We start from the raw sequence: 20,605 nt of genomic DNA, 5'->3' as shown, positions 1-20,605 counted from the left end.
AGGCTGGGGGACGCCAGTCCCGGGGGATCGTTGCACCTGCCCAACCTCAACTTTCAGCTTTCCTCCGTGCCCGGCTCTCCGGAGGCACGGCCACCGCGAGCCCGCGGTAATGGCGGACTCTTTGGCATCGCTCGCCACCCTCGGTGGGGGACCCGAGGCCGGGAGGGCTCCGCTCCTGGGAAACGTTGTTGCTCCCGCCTGGTTTCCAACTTTGCTATAGGGTTCTTACTGCGCTCCCGGTAATGGCGGGACCGCCTGCACCTCTTACTTATTGCGTCCGGGCGGGATTGGGGTGCAAGAGCGCTGGCTCCTAGAACCTAGGAAAGTTGTGCCTCCTGCTCGAAGGAGGCTCTAGAGCTCCCGGCGGGCGAGGGGCACACTCTGCTGGGATTCGGGGCCGGACAGCGCACCACGAACGGTGGGTTTACCGCCAGGTAGCCAAGGGTCGGAACAGGGTCCCCGTGAGATCCAACTTCCAGAGCCACCCGAGGGGTCCTTGGGCCCGAGAGTCCGGACAGGGCTCTCCGAACTGTGCTCTAGAGACCTCGAGACCCTCGCCTCCATCCCCAGGGCATCGCGGCCGGAGGGCTCGCTCAGACCGCGCCGTCTCGGGCGGCACGCAGAAAGGAGAGGCGCGCGCCCAGAAGGCAGTAGAGCAAGGGAAGGCAGCTTTCCGAGTGACACCCCTGGGTTCTAATCCTAGATTTACCGTTTACTTGCTACGTGGTCTTAAGTTAGTCCCTTTACTTCTCTAAGCCTCAGTTCTCTTGTCTGTAAAATGGGGGAAACAATACCTTTCTCGTGTGACTGTCATGGGGACCTTAAAAAAATCACAAATGTGAAAGTACTCCCATAGCCCAGCTCAAACCCCAACTTCGGGCCCCAGGAGAGCACATGACTGTGAGAGACAGCATCCCTGGGCAGAGATCCGTGTGGTGCTGGGAGGGCACCCAGGACACATCATCTGGCCTCTGGTGGTCCAGAACCTTGGAAGAGAGAAGGAAGCAGCTGCCCCTCAGGCTGGTCCCCCAGAGGAATGAGGGAAAACTTCCCTCTTTCTTCCACGTTTCTCTAATTGGTATTGGGGCAAACATACTGTGTTCACAAAGGTGCAAGGGAGCATTGATTTTCCTCATTGTTATTTTATTTTATTAACATCTTTATTGGAGTATAATTGCTTTACAGTGGTGTGTTAGTTTCTGCTGTATAACAAAGTGAATCAGCTATACATATACGTATATCCCCATTTCTCCTCCCTCTTGCGTCTCCCTCCCACCCTCCCTATCCCACCCCTCACCCATTGTTATTTTGAACTTAAGATAAAACAAGGAAGGAGCCTCTTGTGCCCCAGCCCGCAGCAGTCATGTCCATTCTCCTCTGTCCTCAGGATCTCAGATTTGAGAAGCCTTGGCATGTATCCACAGGGAGTCGTTCTGTCCCATTTCCACCACCACCATCCCAGTCCTTTCCACCCCAGTCCTTTCCACCAATCCAGTTTCTGGGAGCCCCCGAAAGTGTGCACAGCCTTGTGCCGTCTCCAAGGTGCTGTTACACAAGGTATTCTTGGAATACCCCCAGGAATACTTTTAAAACCTCCCCAGGTCACCAGCACAGCAATCTGAATCCCATTTTGCAGCTTTGGAAACTGAGGCAGGGCAAGCCAAGCAACCCACTCATAGCCACCTACCTGGTAAGGGGCACAACTGGAGACCTCAGTCCCAGTTTTTAGTTTCCTAATGTGGGGGGTTTTGCCACATCTGGACACGGAAGCAGCCTGTGCTCCTGCTTCAGCACCCACGGCCTCATTTCCTGCTACGTCTGCACGGCTGGAGGCTACGCCAACAGTCAGGGACATGACTGTGTCTCCAGAAATTGTGAGTTCCCCCAAAGGCCCAGCCATGTAGAGAAAGAGCAGGCAGCATAGTAGAGAGATCTGGTAAGGACCCCTGCTTGAGGCCAAGCTTAGCTCATTCCATTGGCTGTGTGACCTCTGGCTGATCACTTAACCTATCTGAGCTTCAGTTCCATTATCTGCAAAATGAGAACAGTAACTTCCACAAGGGGTTGTCTTGAAGATTTTGTGATAACGTATGTGAAAGGTGGTCTGGGAACAATACTTTTATGCCAAGGTTGGTGATTATAGAAGAAAGAGAACCCAGAAGGGAAGTCTTCTGTGGTACCATCTGGGGCTGGTAGTGTGGACGTGGTTTCTAGATCAGCCTGCCGTTTGCTTGTTCTTCCGGCCTCTTCTTTGTTTTCCCCAAATGGCCAAAGCCAGCCCTCCCTACTCACCCCCAGCCCCCACAAAGGCTCTGTCTTCCCTGGGGAAGGACCTCACCAGAAAGGGTGAAAGGCTAGGAGTAGTATGGTTGGGTAGGCTGCTGTCTGAGGGTCTCTGCAGCTGAGCCACAGGGAGCTGTCCAAGGTACCAGCTGGAGAGTTATCCAAAATCTTTCCCACCCGCTGGTAGGGGTGTTAATTTCCTAGGCTGCAGGAAGACTTGGGGGTCAGTTCATCCGGGTGTTGTGAACACACACAGGTCTGGCTGTGTTGCCTTCTTGGGTGTATGTTCTGGAGTGTCTTATGACAAGACTCACTAGGTTGCCTGTCACTCAGGTTCTTGGGTCTGTGCACACCTTGGTGAGCCCTGGAATGTGGATGAGAGCGGCAGGCAACAATCATGACCATTAGAACTGAGGCTTTTTCCTATTAGCAACCAGAATACTCAGCAGTTGAATTTGGCGTTCCGGGAGCAATTTTCATCTGGCCAGTTTGAGTAAAGGGGCATGCTTCCCACCACCGTCAGTGTGGGTTTATGTAGTTAACAACACAAAAGCTGCAACAACTATAAACATGACCATTTCCCTCGTTCTAATACAGGATAGCTTTCGGGCATATCTAATCTGGCAAATGCCAAACATCAGCCCAGTGGACCATCAACCTCAGAATCCACAAAGAACTGGTCAAAAGCAGAGACACAAGATCCTACCCCAGAGCTAATGAATCAGTGTCCCCAGGGGAGACTTGAAGTTTCTGTATTTTTAACAAGACTTCTCCATGAGATTCTAATGCCCTCAGGTCTTGTCCAGTACCCTTATTTTACAGATGGAGAACCCAAAGCCCAGAAGAGGTACATGACTTGCAGAAAGTCACACAGCACGGTATTGACAATGCTAGGATAGGACCTCAGTGTCCTGGCTCTTTGCCCAGTGCCCGTTTATGATAATGCCACATTTACTTCAGTGTAAAGAATCCCCATAGATTCTGTACTGAAAGGAAATTTAATTCCATCTCTTTCCTGGTTGTTATCATAGGTTGGACAAACTGTTCAGGAAAGACTGAGCATGAATCCACCCACCTTGACCTTGCCATGCATTAAGACCCGAGTCCTCATCTAATGTTGGGCATTAGCCCCTTTGGTTGATCCATCTGTCCTTTCAGAGAGGAAATTCCTTTTTTTCTTTTTTTTAAACTTTTGGGTTTATTTATTTATTTATTTATTTATTTATTTATTTATTTACTTACTTATGGCTGTGTTGGGTCTTCGTTTCTGTGCGAGCGCTTTCTCTAGTTGCGGCAAGTGGGAGCCACTCTTCATCGCGGTGCGCGGGCCTCTCACTGTCACGGCCTCTCTTGTTGCGGAGCACAGGCTCCAGACGCGCAGGCTCAGTAATTGTGGCTCACGGGCCTAGTTGCTCGGCGGCATGTGGGATCTTCCCAGACCAGGGGTTGAACCCGTGTCCCCTGCATTGGCAGGCAGATTCTCAACCACTGCGCCACCAGGGAAGCCCAGAAATTCCTTTTTAAAGTGACCTAATGGATATAACTTTAGGAACCAGGTAATCACAGGGGCTAATAAACCCTGTCTACTTATCATTGATTTCACCAAAGCCATTGGTTTGGGCTCATTTCAGCAGCCAAGTCAGCCCCCCTCCCAGCCTTTGCAAGTCCTGCGTATGTTTATGCTGCTTACGTGCCCATTCCTAGGGAAGGAGAATGATGGGCAGGACCCTGCAATGCTGGAAAATTGAATCCACGTGAATCTATCAAACGAAAAGGATCTATCAACAGAAAATGCCCCTGAGTCCCCAGTAAAAGTATAGCTGACAGGGTTCAGCGGACATGGATCTTGGCATAGTTGTATTTACCAATGATCAGCCAAAGATGAGCAGCAGTTACGTGTGGTTCTGCAGCAGACGTCAGCACATTTGTCAAATGTGTGATGGTGAGTGTTAAATGGCAGACCCAGTGCCGAGCCCCAAGGGCAGGCGCTCGGATTAAAGTGTGAGCCCTGCTCTGACAAAGCCTGCAGTCTGGTCGGGTAGTGGGCACCAAACAAACCCTATACCAGGCTTGAAGTTTCGACAAGAGAGGTAGAGGTGAAATGTTGCTGCGGATGGGTGACTGGAGGTATCAGGGAAGACTTCACAGAGGAGGTGGCATCAGAACTGGTAGCCTTCTGATTTGTAGCACCCTCTCAGTGACAGGGTCTCCGATGCTGAACTGGGTCAAGTGCAGCCAGGTTGAAAGGCAGAGCACGCACCGAAAATCAAACGAGGATGTCATCTGGGGAAGCATCTGACGCCAGGCTCGGGCACTTGTGGATTCTGTGACTCGGGGTGAGTGAGTTAACCTCCCTGAACCTCAGGCATGTCATCCATTAAATGCAGATTATAAGTACTGCGTGGGGTTGCTAGAAGGATTCAGTGAGATAGTGTAAATGTGATTCTGGAAAGGAGACAGACAGCATCAGGCCCGTGTCAATGATCAGAACAAAGAAAAGAAATGCAAAAATGAGAGACCCGTTAGTTAGCCAGCTCATGTGGGCCATGCCCCTTCCCCTCACTCAGCCCTGATTTTCTCATCTGTGACATGAAGGAGCTGGAATTCAAGGGCAACTCCATTTGGAAATGTGCAGATATGTTCTATCTGGCTGGTACAGGGTTTGCGTTTCAGTTTGGTTTGTTTTGGTTTGGTTTGGTCGTTCTTCTTGTCTTTAGGTCACAGGCCCCCACCATTAAATACTGTTTGTCCCTTGCCTACTTTGAGACATTTCAGTTTACAACCCCTGGACTAACTTCCCTCCAAGATTTTTCCCACCTTACATTCTATGCCTCGCCAGAGAAAAACATTCACCCCATTCTTGTCCATCAGTGGCAGTCGTGATTTCTGCTGACAGCTCCTTAAAAAAAAAAAAAAGTTGCTCTGTTAGGATTGAAAACAGATGCCTTTGCAGGGGTAAAGTCTCCATTTCCAGCCTGGGCAATGTTTTCTTTCTCCTCACCTCCGGTTTGCATATTCTGTCACCTACCATCATTAGACCACCTCTTCTCGAATGGGATCCCCAGAAAACACAGACCTTCTTTTTGGCCATGCAAGATGCTTCTGGAGTCTTGGGCTAAAGGCACCTGAAAGAAATTCCGTAGATTTTCAGGGGTTCCTAAAAAGTGCCTCAGCTTCTGCCAGGAACCTTTGCCCACCAGCATTAAATAATACTCAGGAATTTCTTATTTATTCAAAGCCTGATAGCTAAATTGCTACCGTGGGGATTAAAGAAGTGAGCCTTTCTGGGACCCGTTTGCAGGTAGAAATGAGGAAGGGAGCTTGTGAACTCAAAAAGCTTGCCCAACTGCAGATAGTATCGAGCACCCAGTGTTTCTCAGCTAAAGGATTCCTTGTCATGAACAAGAGTCAGGGCAGCTGCTTCTTCATCTAACAAGCAAACTCTGAGCTCCTAGCTCTGGGCCAGAACCCATAGGACAGGCTGGGGCAGAAAGAAGTGGAAGACACAGTCCTTACCCTCAAGCAGCTCCTGGCGTCCAAGAAAGGGATCAACTTGCCATGAGTAGAATGCAATGGGCAGGTGGTGTGAGCAATCCATCCTATTTGGTCATTGAAACAGCCATGTGGATCGCATTGTGCTGTAGTTCATTCCAGGAATTTTAAGCATAAAAATGTAACCAGATAAATCAGAATATGGATAAATCAGAATAGTACTCTATAGCAACTGACGTATTTTGGGCAGGTTTTTCTCTTTGATTTTTGAAGCAGTCTCTTCGCTCTGGAATATTCAGTGAGGAAAATGAAAACCAATTATATTCATGTACCAAGATTCAGGTAATGAAAAGAGTCAATAACATCTCTGTGCTAGTTTATTAAGTCTTAGCCGAAAAGACCTTCATTTGTCATTTCTCCCCTAATATCACGGTGGTCACTGAACTGAAATCCCTTGATTTCTCACAGTGTGTGCTCTTAAAGGATGAGACTGGTTGGATTTTTTGGTTTGATATTTTTATTTTTGTTGATTATTTTTAAACAAACATGCAAAACTACATGCACAAAAATGTTGTTTCTTTAACTGCTGTTTTCAATGCCCAGGGTTTCTTGGGGGTATCTTCTTCAAGACTTGCCTTCAGAAATTATATTTCTTTCTGAATCTCCCTACTGGTGCTATTTCATTGGGCTTTTAAGAGTTCATTTGCTTTTCAGAAACAGCAAGAAGGCATTGGGAGCCACATTTTACGGTTAAAACTGGAGGTTACGTTGAATGAAATCATGTGGCGATTTTGTTTGGAGGAGGGCTCCTTTTAAGAACAATATTGTGTAATCAGACTGGATTTCTTGTCTGGTTCTAAACCGGTATCTAAGTCAAGCAGCCCTCTGCATTTCATCTTGAAAGTCTTATGATGGGAACCAGCCACAAAGCCAAAAATCTTCCCGTGCAAGAACCCCCTGACAGCCTGTTTCTGTGCAGTAGATTGACTTTTCTCTCCTGAGCAGTGGGGATTAGATTTACTACTTCAGTTGCCATTGTGTAAAACACAACCTTAGCTGAATAGTTGGTGAAATTTGCAAGAATCTTAGGTGTAATGATGGTGCTGTGAGTTTTGTTTAGGATATGCATGCTTAAGAATTTAGGGCTGAAGCATTATGATGTCTGCAAACTATTTTCAAATGGTTCAGTGCAAAGATGATAGGTAGATAGATAGATAGATAGAGTCAGAGAGAGATGAGAGATAACAGATGTAAATATATAGGTAGGTGGGTGGTTGGATGGATGGATAGATAGATAGAGTCAAAGAGAGATGATGGATGGATGGATGGATGGATGGATGGATGGATGGAATGATGGATGGGTAGATAGGTACAACAGACAGGGCAGATATGGCAAATGCTAATAACTTGAATATAGTTGGAAGTTTATAGGTGTTATTGCATTATTCTTTTAAATTTTCTGTATTTAAATATTTCAGAATAAAAAGTTGGGTGGCAAGAATAGCTTTAGTTAGACTTTCTTCTGTATTAAAATTTCCCAAGTTTCTTAAGAGAATAATATTCAGCCTCCCCATCTTTATCCCCCCTCACACACACATACACACACATGCACACATACACACACACACACACACTCATAAGCGCCTCTTTTCCTGGAAGAAATGATCCAGCAGTTTAGCAGAATGTCAGTGTTTTCCATGGCAGCCTTTCTTTACATTTTTCCCTCAGCATTTTAATTAGAGCTGTGAGTCACTGTGCTTTATGAAGGCTGGTGACAATGTCATTTACGGCTGTTTAGCATCCCAGTCGAGCCCTCTTCCACGGTGCTCATTGCATCAGGGGCAGTGAGCAGGCGACAGTTCCCTCTGTCATCAGCAGAGCAGGCTTTAGGCCTCTTGAGGAACTGAGAAATGAGCTTGAGGTTTGTCCCTGGAATATCTTCCAGAGTTGCCTTTTCCACCACTGGCTTTCCAGCCGGCGCACACCTGAATGTGTTTGAGCTCCGAAGGGTGATTCAAAACTGCAGCTTTGGCATCCTTCTTAGTGTCAGCAAGCTTTTCTCCCAGCCATGGGGGTCTGACCTGCCATGACATCAGCTCTTGAACGTATCAGCTGCCTCTGGACGTGAGGGGATGCAGAGGAGGCAGGACTCTGGCCAAGCTGGATTCGAATCCAACCACTAGCATTCGCCCTGTAACCTTGGGCAAGTTATTTAATCTCTCTTGAAATGTCCTTTTCCTCTTCTGTAAACACGAGTATGACTCCACTTCAGTGGGTTCTTGGAACCAGTCAACGCTTGACTCATACTGGGTGCTCTGTACGTTTATTAGTAAGGATGAGGATGGCCATTAGGATAATTCAGCTTAGACCTGCTATGCCCTTGACCGTAGCATCGCTTCTGATTTTCCTCATCCCTAGAGCAGTGGGGATGAAAATTTATCAGACAGGGTAACAGGAAACAGAAGGTACCTGCAGCAGTGATACTTTATCCCAAGATAATTTAATAAAGGATGTGGTTTTAGGCACCAAGAAGGGAGGGTGAAGTGTCCAGAAACTAGCAACAAAGGGAGTGAGGACCACCCCAGGCCTGATGAAGTGGGGGGACGGTACAGTGTTACTGAAGCCCTTTGGACCGTGGGATGGGGTGGCAGAGGCGGCGAGGGCGAGGGGTGTCCCAGCAGAAACTGTGCTCACACAGAACTGCAGACCTCTCCAGACCACAGCGCTAAGACGGGAGGGAGCAGCCTCTCTCTCCTCCTTCTGTCTCATCTTGCTTGTGCCTCAAATTGGAGGCCTCCAATCAAAACCCAGAGGGCAAGGAACCTATTGATACCCGTAGAGGTCAGCCTCCTCCTGGAGCCCAGATAAGTTTGGAGAAGGATGGAGAACAGATCTGGGGACAAAGGATGGAGAACAACCAGCACAGACAAGGAAAAGAGGAAGAGCTTGCTGATAATCGTCGGTAAAACCAAGCTCAATTCATTAGCTCTGAACAGAAAGATGCTTCTCCGATCTGGGTTGTGCTGGAGTGTCTTCAGTTTTCGGTAGGATCTTCATGAAATCCTCAAAATGAATCAGGCGTTTGCTTTCATTTCAAACACTGAAATATATCCCTAGGTACTTTGAGGAAATGGGACTGGGCATTAGAAAGTCAAATGAACAGTGCCAGGGCACTGAGACTTAACCAGCAAATTGTAGGGTAGAGTTCTGGGTCAATAAAGCATCCGGTCTATTGAGGAGACTTGTTGAATAAGCTGCTGAAATAGGTTCAGTGTTCAGTCAACAAGTAACTGGTTTAGTGTCTGTTGAACTTTCATTCTGTGTTGTTCTGAGCACATGTCTGGGGGCAGTGGGCAGCTGTGTCACATCAGCCAGGTGTGCATATTGTGAAAATGGGAGAAGTTCATGAATACCAAGCAAGGCATTCTAGTGGTGGTACCCCAGGGATCCTGAGTTTTTTTGCACCTTCAAGGACTGTAGTAGATTAAACACGGAGGAACTTTCTTGGTGAAAGCAATGTGCTGTTGTTGAAAGAGTCCTGGGGTGGGAGCTGGAAGTGTCAGATTGCTCCAGCAAAGATACTAACCCTGGCCAGCATTCTTCACACATTTGTTGAGGACCAGGTACTATGTTAAGTGCTGCGGTCACATAAGCACAGATTTTCCAAAACGTGATAGATACTCCACTGGTGGTACCCATTTTTTTATTGAGGTAAAATTTATGTAACATAAAATTCATCGTTTTAAAATATACAATTCAGTGGCAGTTAGTATATTCACAGTATTTTACAACCATCACCTGTATCTAGTTCCAAAGCATTTCATCATCCCAATAGGAAACCCCGTACCCATTAAGAATTGAAAACAATTGTTCAAACGAAGCTTGAACACACATGTTCAAAGCAGCATTGTTCACAGTAGTCAAAAGGTGGAAGCTACCCAAATGTCCATCAACGGATGAATGGATAAACAAAATGTGGTCCATGCATACAATGGAATATTATTCAACTGTAAAAAGGAATGAAGTACTGATACCTGCGACCACACAGATGAACCTTGAAAACATTGTGCTAAGTGAAAGAAGCCAGACACAAAAGGCCACCTATTGTAGGCTTCCATTTATATGAAATGCCTGTAACAGGCAAATCCATAGAGACAGAAAGCAGATAGGTAGTTGCCAGGCACTGAAGAGAGGGGGCAAAAGAGACAGACCGCTTCACTGGCACCCAGTTTTTTAAACTTTTTATTTGGAAGTAATTTTAGACTTGTAGAAAAGTTTGCAAAATAGTACAATGATTTTCTTTATTATCCCTTATCCAGCATCCCCTAATGTTATCATCATTCATAGCCATAATGCAGTTATCAAGAGCAGGAAATTGACAATGGAATAAGATTGTTAACTAAACAACAGACGTTATTTGAATTTCACCACTTTTTCCACTAATGACCTTTTTCTGTTCCAGGGCCTTATCCAGGATTGCATGCCACTTTTAGTGCGTTATTTCTCTTTAGTCTTCTCTGATCTGTGACAGTTTGTGAATCTCTCCTTGCCTGTCGTGCATTTGAGACTGGAAAAGATTACTGGTCAGTTACTTTCTCGAATGTCCCTAAATTGGAGTTTGTTCAGTGTTTTCTCATGATTGGAGCAGAGCGGTATCCATTTTTCAAATTTGCTCGTTAAAGATTTGTTTTGGTAATAGAAAAATGTAGCTGGCACCTTCGTACCATGATTTCATGGTTGTTCTTCCTTTGGATGAAGCCATGGTATGTACTTAAGGGAAAAATGAGTCAACTTTAAGGAAAAATAGTAAATAAATAATTGCACAGTATGAGACAGGACAGAGGTATGGCACAAAGATATGAAGGTGGCAAGACCAGTTGGCGAAACATGATATTATTTCATGGAATCGTCACAAAAGCCCTGAAAAGTAGATACTATTAATATTTGCCATGTTCCATATGAAGAAATAGAGGTGCAGAGATGCTAAATGTCATGCCCAAAGCCACAGTCAATCACTGGCAGAGTCAGGATTTGAACCCAGGACCTACAATCTTAACCATGACATTCCCCCATAAGCCTTTCTTCCCACCTCTGTGCTGCCAGCTAAGATGCTGTTCACGGTGACATCATTCTCTTTTTTTCTGTGATTTTATTTCAGGGGGAAATTTGCAGAGCTCTGTCCAGTAAGGCTGAATCAGGTGGGGTAAGGCTGAATCAGGTGGGAATGTGTCACTCAGTGCCGAGGAAGGGATGCCTTCTAGGGGCTTAGCAGGTGTACTGGAACAACAGGAGATAAAGACCCAGCCAGCTCAGGTAACCCAGGTGGAGTCACTAAGGAAAACATATAGGATCTGGACTGTGTATTCCCTCCAATTGGAGGAAGGAGGCTGGTTTCCGCTCAGATCTTGTTGGAATGAGTAGGCACAGACTGGCTTGACATTAAAAGAAAAAGCTCCATTTAGAGAAAAAGGTGTCACTCCAGGAAGGGTTTTTGTAAAAATACCAGGTTAAGAGAAGAAGCAGATATGGAGCTAAGGATGACTGTTGTGTGAAGCGCTGCACCATTCTCAGTAGCTTTAACCCGGGGAAATGAAGACAGGGTAAGCACCAGCCAGAGGGCAAAGGCTGGGACAGATGCAGAGAGCTCTCAGGAAGGTGGGCATCCCATCAAACACCTGGACCAACTGGAAGCACCCGTGACAGGACCCAAATCACTGAGCACATCTGCCCCTTCATTGAGCAGCTTCTAAATGTGACCTTCCTTGTTTCTCTTTAAAACTCACTATCTAGCAGGGTCCCACAGTCAAATAAATACCTACAGGGTCCTGGCAAGAAACAAATGAGTGAGGGGGCTGCATGGGGGCTGGGGGGAACTGGAGAGCTCATGCCCTATGTAAAGGGGGCATCACCTCTCACTCCAGCTATTTGCTGACATTGAGGAATGCAGACCATGTATGAATGCACCTTCCAATAACCCAAGAAAGCCAGAAATTTGTCTTTCATGTGAAACTTACAGTCATCTGTATGCCTGTGGGCTGTTGTTTGTAAAATCTGACCAGAGCCTTTTTGAAGCAAGTGATATCCTGGCTCTGAAGCAGACAGTTTTGTGCAGAACAGTTTATAGTTGGGTGGAAATTGAAATTTCGTTTGAAATTGCCATTTTTGTAGGTCACAGAATGGTTCAATATCTGCAGTTGTACATGGTTCAACCTAATATTACCACACTCCCTAGACTGAAGTGTTCTGGTTGAAGCTTCATTCGACTGCAAAAATGTAACACAGGCATTTAGCAGCAAACCGGACCAGTGTTTCTTAAACTGTAATATACATACCAATCACTCGGAGGTCTTCTTAAAAATGCAGATTCTGATTTGTAGGTCTGGGGTGGAGACTGAGACTCTGCATTTCTAACCAGCTCTTAGGTGATGTCTGTGGTCCATGACCACACCTTACATAGCAAGGCATTAGACCATGGCCATCATTGGTGATTTTACAAGCTCCACTGAGATCCCCCCTCTTCAGCTCTCCTTTTCCTAAATCCAAGTGCTGTTACCCAAATATGTGAAGTCTCATTTATTTCTTCTTTCATTTGTAGTGGGCTATTTATCACTTCTCTGCAACAGGTAAGAAGTGAACCAATCCCAGCCCTGCCTTTCTTCCTGGCAACCACCAGCTGGAATGACCCTCTAGATATGGCATGGGCTCTCCAGTTCCCCACCGTCTCCACCAGTCCCTCTCACCTCCCGCCTGGCCTACTTCATTCAATAGCTGTAGACTTTGAGATTGAGACTTTGACATACTGAGCACCTACTATGTGCCCAGCAGTTTGCTGTGCATTGAGGGTCCAACAGTAAACCAGGGAACTGTGATCTCTGTCTTCAAGGTGCGTACATTCTCATAGTTCATTAGAATAATCCTTTTTGAGAACAAAGTTGTTACTCGATAAAAGCTGAGTAAATGAAGGAGTTGTAGCAGGGGTCTCTAATATGATAGTCTTAAGTTTTATTTTATTTTAAAAACTACATTATCACTTATGGCTGCCTTTAATCAACACTAAATAAACTAGCTTTTTATCCTAATTATGAAATTGATCTATAATATTTACCTTGACAAGCAACTAGTATGGGGTCTGTGGACCCCTACAGGTCTCTGGGATATCTGAAAATCCTAGAATTATATGCACATCTTTTATGACAATTTGCCCCTAACCCCCACCTATCGGGGTATCCTCAGACTCCCCTGTTATCAGTCCTGAAGAGGTGAATAGTAATTGGGGATGGTTCACCAGGAGGGGATGGATGAGGAGAGAGTTGACTCCTTGGGCTTATTTTGAATAATCAAGAAACAGTATAGCCAGACAGAAAGGGCATGTACCAAGAAGGCTGCAGCTGACATCCTGAGATTAGCACTGCTGTTGAAAACAAGTCCCTGAGAAACTTTCCTAATTTCACAGGGAAGGCAAGGAAAATGAGCATGTAACCTGAGTTTGAGAAGAAATCATGCAACAGACCTGAATCCTAGTTCTGACTCTAAGAACTTTTGGCAAGTTCTTCCCCATCTATAAGCCTCAAACTCCTCATTTGTAAAATTAAGGTTAATGCAGTAACTTCTACTCTTATTGCTTATTGGGTCAAGGAGTGCTTAGAAAATCATATTAATGCTATGGACCCCCTCCCCGTATAAATTCACATATGAACTAATTGTGTGCACTGAAAGTTTTGCACAGAATTCCAGGATTTTCAGGGATTCCTGAGCCCTGTAGGGGGCCCATAGACTCCATATTATGAATCATTGGAATAGAAAACTCCTGGAGTCCCTTTCAACTTCCAATTACTAAAATTATAGCTGGTGATCAGGCCAGCTGAAATAAAAATACACAGTAGTACCTGGAAAGTGATAAAAGCAAAGACTTTGAGCTGTCGTTATTTGTAGATGAAGTGATTGCTTAAAAACTCTGAAACTGAACATTCTTGTGGCTAAAAAAGAGTTTTATATTTTTTTTAAAGCAAAGATTTTGGGGTCCCACACACTTGGTTTGAATCCCCGCCATTGACACTAGCTGGATAAACTTCTATGACTTAATTAACATCTTTGAGCCTCAGTTTCAACACCTATAAAATGGGAATAATAATATCATGTCCTTCATATGGTTGTTGCAAGAATGAAATTAGATAGTTCAATAAAGTTCTTACATATACAAATGTTCAAAATATTAGGTTGAACTCTAGGAAAGTAGAGAATTTGATCATTTACAAAACTGCTAATTCCATATATTTCAACCTAATTAATAAAAATTTTATGAAAGATATTGCTTTGATAGCTGTTCATTTATTCAGTAAATATTTTTTCTGTGTTTACTAGGTGCTAACATATTCTAAGAAGAGAGTCAATTACATCTTTCAATTCAAAGCAGACCTATGCTGCCTTAGAGTTAAGTGACCAGCAGATGTATACCAAGCTCATACCTCCTTTGGTGAATTGTTTTCCCTCCTGTCCTTGACCCTTGGCCCTATGTCCATGCTAATACAGGGTAACTGCAAATGCATGTAGCCAATCTGAGAGTCTTGATCTTTTACTTAAGTTTAAACCATTTACATTTATTGTTATTACTGATGTATCCGACATATGTGAGTTATTCCTGCTATTGTAAGTTTGTGTTTTCTACTTAATGTATTCTCCCTTTGCTGAAATTCATTTTTAATTGATTCAAGCCTGTGTGGATGCTGTGATCTATTTACAAGGAACTTTTGAGTTAAGGGAGCAGATATTATCACTCCTCCCTTAAAATAATCATTCTTACTTCTTCCTTCCATGAACACATTTTGCCATCCTCTTGACCCAGCTTCCCTGCACCAGAGGCACCCAAGGATGCCAGGCATGAGGAGAAACTTGGTTGAGTTTCCATTACCAGTGAGCTGCTATTTGGAAGATACTGTTCTTGATGTCCTCCTAAAAATAAAGACTCAACATTACCATTGCAGTTGACATTTACAGTTTACAAAGCACTCTTTCCAGCATCCGTCTTATTTAATCTTCACAAAAACCTTGGAAGCAGTTGTTATTACCTTTTCAATTTCACAAAATGAAATTGAGATTCAAAATATTAAAAATGACTTGCCCCAGATCAAATACCCAGTAAATGGCACAGCTGGGGAAATGAGCCAAGTCAAGTCTATTTGCTGTAATCCCCCTTAATTCTCAGAATTAAGGAAGTAATGGCATCAGGAAATGTGGACTCTTGAAATATACTAAACTAAATTATTTATTACTACTCAAGAAGGACAATTCTATCAAATGAGTTTCATTCATTCTTATCCTTTCTTTCATCCCATCATGTTCTATCTGCTTGTAGAAGCCAGAGCTGGAAAGTCCTTCTCGACACTTCCCTCTTTCTAACCCCAGACATCAGTCACCAAATTTTGTTGACTCAACCTCCTAAATATCTCTTAAACCTACCCACTTTCCTCCTTCCTCCCTTTCACTACCCTAATCCTAACCACCATCATCTCTCACCTCTGGCCTGCAGCAGCCTCCTAACTGAGCTGCCCATAGCCAGCCTTGCTTTTCCATCCATTTTCCATCCAGCGTCAATAAAATCTAAATCTAACCACAGAACTTCTTTTGTCAAATCCCTCTTTGTTTGCCATCGCAATAAGAATAAAGTCCAAAATCTTTAACTTGACTCTCAAGAGAACTTCATGATCTAGCTCCTGAAGATCTCTCCAGCTTTGTAAGGTGTTGACTTTCTTCTCCAACCACAGTGGACGTTGTCCAGTGCCTCAAACCTGCTCCCTCCCACCTCTAGTGCCTTCTCTCCTCTACCCCTTGCACCCCTTCATCTGGCCAACTCTGTATCCTAACTCTTCTTCCAGGAAGCCTTCCTTGACCACCACCACTCAGACTATGTTAAGTGTCCTGTCCATGCTCCCATTAGCACCCTGTATTTCCACTTTGTTCTACTCACTATACTTGTGAGTAATATCTCTCTAATATCTAATATCTCTCTCTACTCCCTGCTTCACCCCTGGCTTGGGAGATCTGAGGGTAGGAATGCTGTCTGTCTTGTCTATTCTTACATTCCCAGTGCCAAGCTCCTTGCCGACCCAGCTGGGAGCTATGTAAGGGTTAATGAATGAATAGGTGACGTGAATGAAAAAAAAAAGGAAAGAAGAGAGGAAGGGAAGGAGAGAAAAGGGGAAAGAAAAAGAAAGTAAAAGAGGGTAAGTTTTATCGGGGGTAGAAAATATGTGCCATCTTCTTCTAATGACTCTTAAGAACTGTTTCAGAGACCACTGGTAATATGTTTCCTTTTTATAGTAATGAGGCCACCCTCTTGGTCATGATTATGTTCACATATCTGGGCTGAAATACTTCATTTTCCTCGAGGTGTCATCTAAAAATAATAGAAGCACCATGCACTTTACATGGATTATCCCATCACATGTTTTCCCATTCACTTATCCCATGTAACTTATTGCTTCTGCTTGACAGATGAGGAGTCTGAGGCTAATAAATGGTAGAGGAGGGTCACAAACCCTTGTCTTTCCAGCTTCAATGCACATGCCTTCAACCCCTACATGACACTTAAGGTGATGCGGTGTGTCTGTCAAGAGTGGGGGCAAAGGTACATCTGTGAGGATTTTTGTGCCACTGAGGGGGGTCCATGGATGGAAAGAATTTAAGAACCTTCACCCCAAACCCTGGAATTTTCTGTCTGTGGGATGGATATAGTGCTGTACAGCCAGCTGAACTAGTTCATAGAAATGAGCTTTGCAAAATGAAGATGAAATGAAGTTTTCATAATTCCCCGGATCTATTCCAACATAGGGATGACAGCCCTGTAACTCTCTCCTGCTGATGGACTGGACCAGTAATACCCCCACCCCACCCTAGTGGTATTGACTCATCACCAACTTCCAGAGTCTGAGTTTCTGGCTGCTTCTCTTGAGTACGTTCCAACACATCAAATTCTGTTCTTTCAGTATTCTGAGGAGGAGCCGGTGACAGGCTCCCATTCCATTGGAAAGCAGGACCAATCTGTGTGTCCACAGCTCTTACCTGGTCCTTCTGCACAAAGTACTTAAAGCAACATATGTCCACTGGACACTACAGACGGCCAGTAGAATAATGGCTGCTTGCGTTTTAATTATTAGTAACAGCAGTGGGGAAAGGATCCATTTATTGAGCACTTACCATTGCATACGGTGCATAGTAAGAACTCAGAAAATACTAATTATTATCTCATTCCATCCTCACACACACACCCTGAGGAGATGCTATTATCATTCCCATTTTATAGATGCAAAAACTATGACTCAGACGCTAAGTGACTTGACCACCATCACAAAGCCACGTGGAGAAGCTAGCGTTCAAATACAACATAGTCTGACTTCAAAGACCTTGTTCTTTTTTTAAAGGTGATACAAAAACATAGTACAAAATAAATAAACAATATGAAAGAATATGTAATAAAAGTGAGCTTCCTCCTCCAACCCCACCCGTAGCCTCCCAGTCCCCTTTCCCAGAAGCAACTTCCGTTACCAATATCTTGGGTGTTTTCCAGAGATATTCAGTGGATCTCCAAGCTTCCATGGAAGTATAAACGAATACATACAATGGGTATGCAAATGTATTTATATATTGGTGTTCTCCACCTTGCTTTTTAAATTTAACAATGTGTCTTAAAAGGTCATTCCCCATTGGTCCTTTTAGATCTAATCCCCCCCCCCCATTTAATGCCTGCACTGTATTCCATTGCATGGATGTGCCACAGTTTATGTAGCAGTTCTCTATTAATGGATACTCAGATTTTCTCAGTCTCTTGATATTCTGAACAACCTGCAAGGAAGAGGGGTGTGTGTGTGTGTGTGTGTGTGTGTGTGTGTGTGTGTGTGTAAGAATGTTTCTTCCAGTTTATCTGTAGGGGAAAGTCCTACAAATTGAATTGCCAGGTCAAAGGTCTGTGTATTTTCAATTTTGGTGTGGATATTGTCAAACTGCCATTCAAAGAGGCTGTACAAAGCAGCGACAGACGACAGTGGGGATTTCACAAAGCCTCACATCAGGGTGTGCTGTCAAACGCTAAACAGTCCTTCATTCTCACTCTCCTGACTCTGAGGCCCCTTCCTGCCCCTGAGGTGTGGGCATTATTAGATCTGGAAAGATCACGGACAAACTGTAGCCATGAAACTGGGGGAATTATGTGGCTGGGGAGACCCCCTGGCACCAGGGTGCCCGTGTCTCTGGGATCCCTAAGACACAGAACGCCATCTTAACCCCCTGGCTTAGAGAGGTTGGCGGGTTTGTAGCTCTGACTTGCTGGAGTGGGAGAAAGCACATCAGTTTGATTCCCAGGTGGCGCTCTCTCTGGGGAAAGACTGCAAATTAGCAGTACGGGAGATGTAAGGAAGTTGGTTGTTTTGCTGTGTTTTGTTGTTTGGTTTTTTTTTAAAGAGCACAGTTGGGTTACGGTTTTGGTCTTTTGTTTTTATTGGGGGTGGTGATATTTTGGTTTTAAGACATGGAGGGCTTGGGATTTGTTTTTAAATGAGATTGGAGGGAGATGGGAAACAGGGTCGTGACTCCATTAGAGATTTTGTGGGTGTTCGAACTGAAAACAGCCAGGAGTTCTTCACAGGCTGGATGTTGTTTTCTTTAATATTTAGTGGTAATACACATTAAAATAGTAATACCTGTGATTTTAAAATAATAATTTAAATGATATTCAAATAGAAAAAAAGGTAGTACAAAGTCTGTCTCCGTCCTACTACTAATGTCTAATATTTCTCCTAGGATGCAGCCAGTGATACCCGTTCCTTCCAGAATATTCTCTATATTTACATGTGCAGAATGTATGCATTTGCACCTTTCTTTTTTCACCTAATGATATACCTTGGAGCTCATTTCCTACCTGTAAATAGAGATCTGCATCATTTTTTAAATGAAACATTCATTGCACAGATGGGTTAGATTTCAAATGACATTCGGACAGCAAGATGTTGGGTCCTGGACTATTAGCCTAGGTGACCCCCTACTATGACCTCTCTCTTCACATGGTTTGAGGTGGGTCTTCTCTCTCCCCCACTCCTACCCCCATCACACCTAATATTCCCAGTGGTCAACCTCAAAAAGTGGCGAGATGTTTGCTCACCGTCTGTGTCACTTTTCTGGCTTCTTTAGAAAGCAGGAGTATCTTCTGCCTGCCTAGATTATTAGTAGATGCTTGAGGGGACCTCAGGGACAGTGGGGTGGCAGGGAGGAACTCTGGTCCAGGAGCCACGAGAGTCAGACTCTAGACCTCCACTGCCCAACGGCAATGCAATGTGAGCACGTGTGTGATTTTTAACTGTATAGTAGTTGCATTTAAAAGCATCAAAAGCAACAGGTGAAATTAATTTTCATAATTGTGCTTAATCCAGTATACCAAAAACATGATCCTTTCAACATGTAGTCAATATTGGAAATTATTGAGATATCTGACATTCTTTTTTTCCTCCTAGTCTTTGAGAGCCCATGTAGATTTCACTCTTTTTAAAATTTATTTATTTATTTATTTTTATTTATTTATTTATTTATTTATTTTTGGCTGTGTTGGGTGTTCGTTGCTGTGTGTGGGCTTTCTCTAGTTGCGGCGAGCGGGGGCTACTCTTTGTTGCAGTGCGTGGGCTTCTCATTGTGGTGGCTTCTCTTGTTGTAGAGCACGGGCTCTAGGCGTGCGGGCTTCAGTAGTTGTGGCATGCGGGCTCAGTAGTTGTGGCTCACGGGCTCTAGAGCGCAGGCTCAGTAGTTGTGGCGCATGGGCTTAGTTGCTCCACGGCATGTGGGATCTTCCCGGACCAGGGCTCAAAGCCGTGTCCCCTGCACTGGCAGGTGGATTCTTAACCACTGCGCCACCAGGGAAGTCGAGATTTCACTCTTATGTCACATCTCAAGGAACCAGTCACAATTCAGGGGTTCCATGGCCACATGTGGCTAGTGGCTGCCCTCTTGGACAGACAGCTCTAGACACCCCCAGCTCTGGCTGATCCATGTTGAATGAACACCCTCCCCCTCGCTTCTCCAGGCCTCTGTTTCCTTATTTTTGAGTAGGGGAGCTGGGCAATCTTTTGGATTTTAATGGCTGCTCATCATCCTAACACGGGCCGACTTTCAGTGCTAAGAATGAAAAGCCACGGGCAAGCCAGGACAAGCGGTTCTCCCTATTGTAGCTTAATGTCCACATCTGTAAAATGGGGATGATTGAACGTGATGAGTCAGGGTGAGGATGACAAGTATGGCAGCTGATGAGGATGTGTTTTGGGGGAGGCATCATCTTAGGGGATTGTCTTTAGGATTAGGATCAACCCCGGTGAGTGCCCAGCACCCACTCGCTTAGAGCCGGGGCTGCCCTCTAGTTTACGTCTCTGAACCTCAGTCACCTTGTCCTTCTGTAAAGTGGGGATAAAAACGACACGTGCTTTACAGAGTCGCTGTCAGGATGAAATGAGACACCCGTGCAGAGGGCTCAGCGCTGTGCTTAGCACACAGTAAACTCTCCATCACTAGAAACTGCTACAGTTACCATCCCTCCAGATGCAGACATGGGCCCAGGATGGGGAGTGGCGTACCCAAGGTCACACAGCGAGACGGTAGTAGCAGACGCTGGTCTGTTTTGGCTCCCTCCTCTTCCCTGGCAGGCATCCCCAAAAGTCAGCCGTGAATTTCTTTGCAGCAAGGTAAATGAAATAAATACACCTGAAACCACTGAACTACTCCAGTGAGGCCTGGGTCCAAGTATCGTTTCCATGGTATGTGCTGTGACGTGCACATGCATGTGATGTGTTTAAAATCG

The 20,605-nt window shown here is 44.8% G+C and overlaps 1 protein-coding gene across 5 annotated transcripts in view; it reads left to right on the top strand.

The window, feature by feature from the left end:
• NOS1 (nitric oxide synthase 1) overlaps nucleotides 1-20,605 on the top strand; it is a 198,683-nt gene that overhangs the window by 79,685 nt on the left and 98,393 nt on the right. Inside the window, exon 1 of one of the 5 annotated variants that reach the window (XM_082416751.1) lies at nucleotides 2,231-4,619. The exons of the other annotated variants lie outside the window; for them this stretch is intronic. The gene's annotated coding sequence lies outside the window, so the exon portion shown is untranslated. Of the gene's footprint in view, nucleotides 1-2,230; nucleotides 4,620-20,605 lie in introns of those variants that run through there. 5 annotated transcript variants of the gene reach the window in all.

Source organism: Balaenoptera physalus (genome assembly GCF_965194825.1).
Source record: "Balaenoptera physalus genome assembly, chromosome: 12".
Taxonomy (NCBI): domain Eukaryota; kingdom Metazoa; phylum Chordata; class Mammalia; order Artiodactyla; family Balaenopteridae; genus Balaenoptera; species Balaenoptera physalus.
Note: the sequence above shows the minus strand (reverse complement) of the source record. Positions and strands in the feature narration are given on the sequence as shown.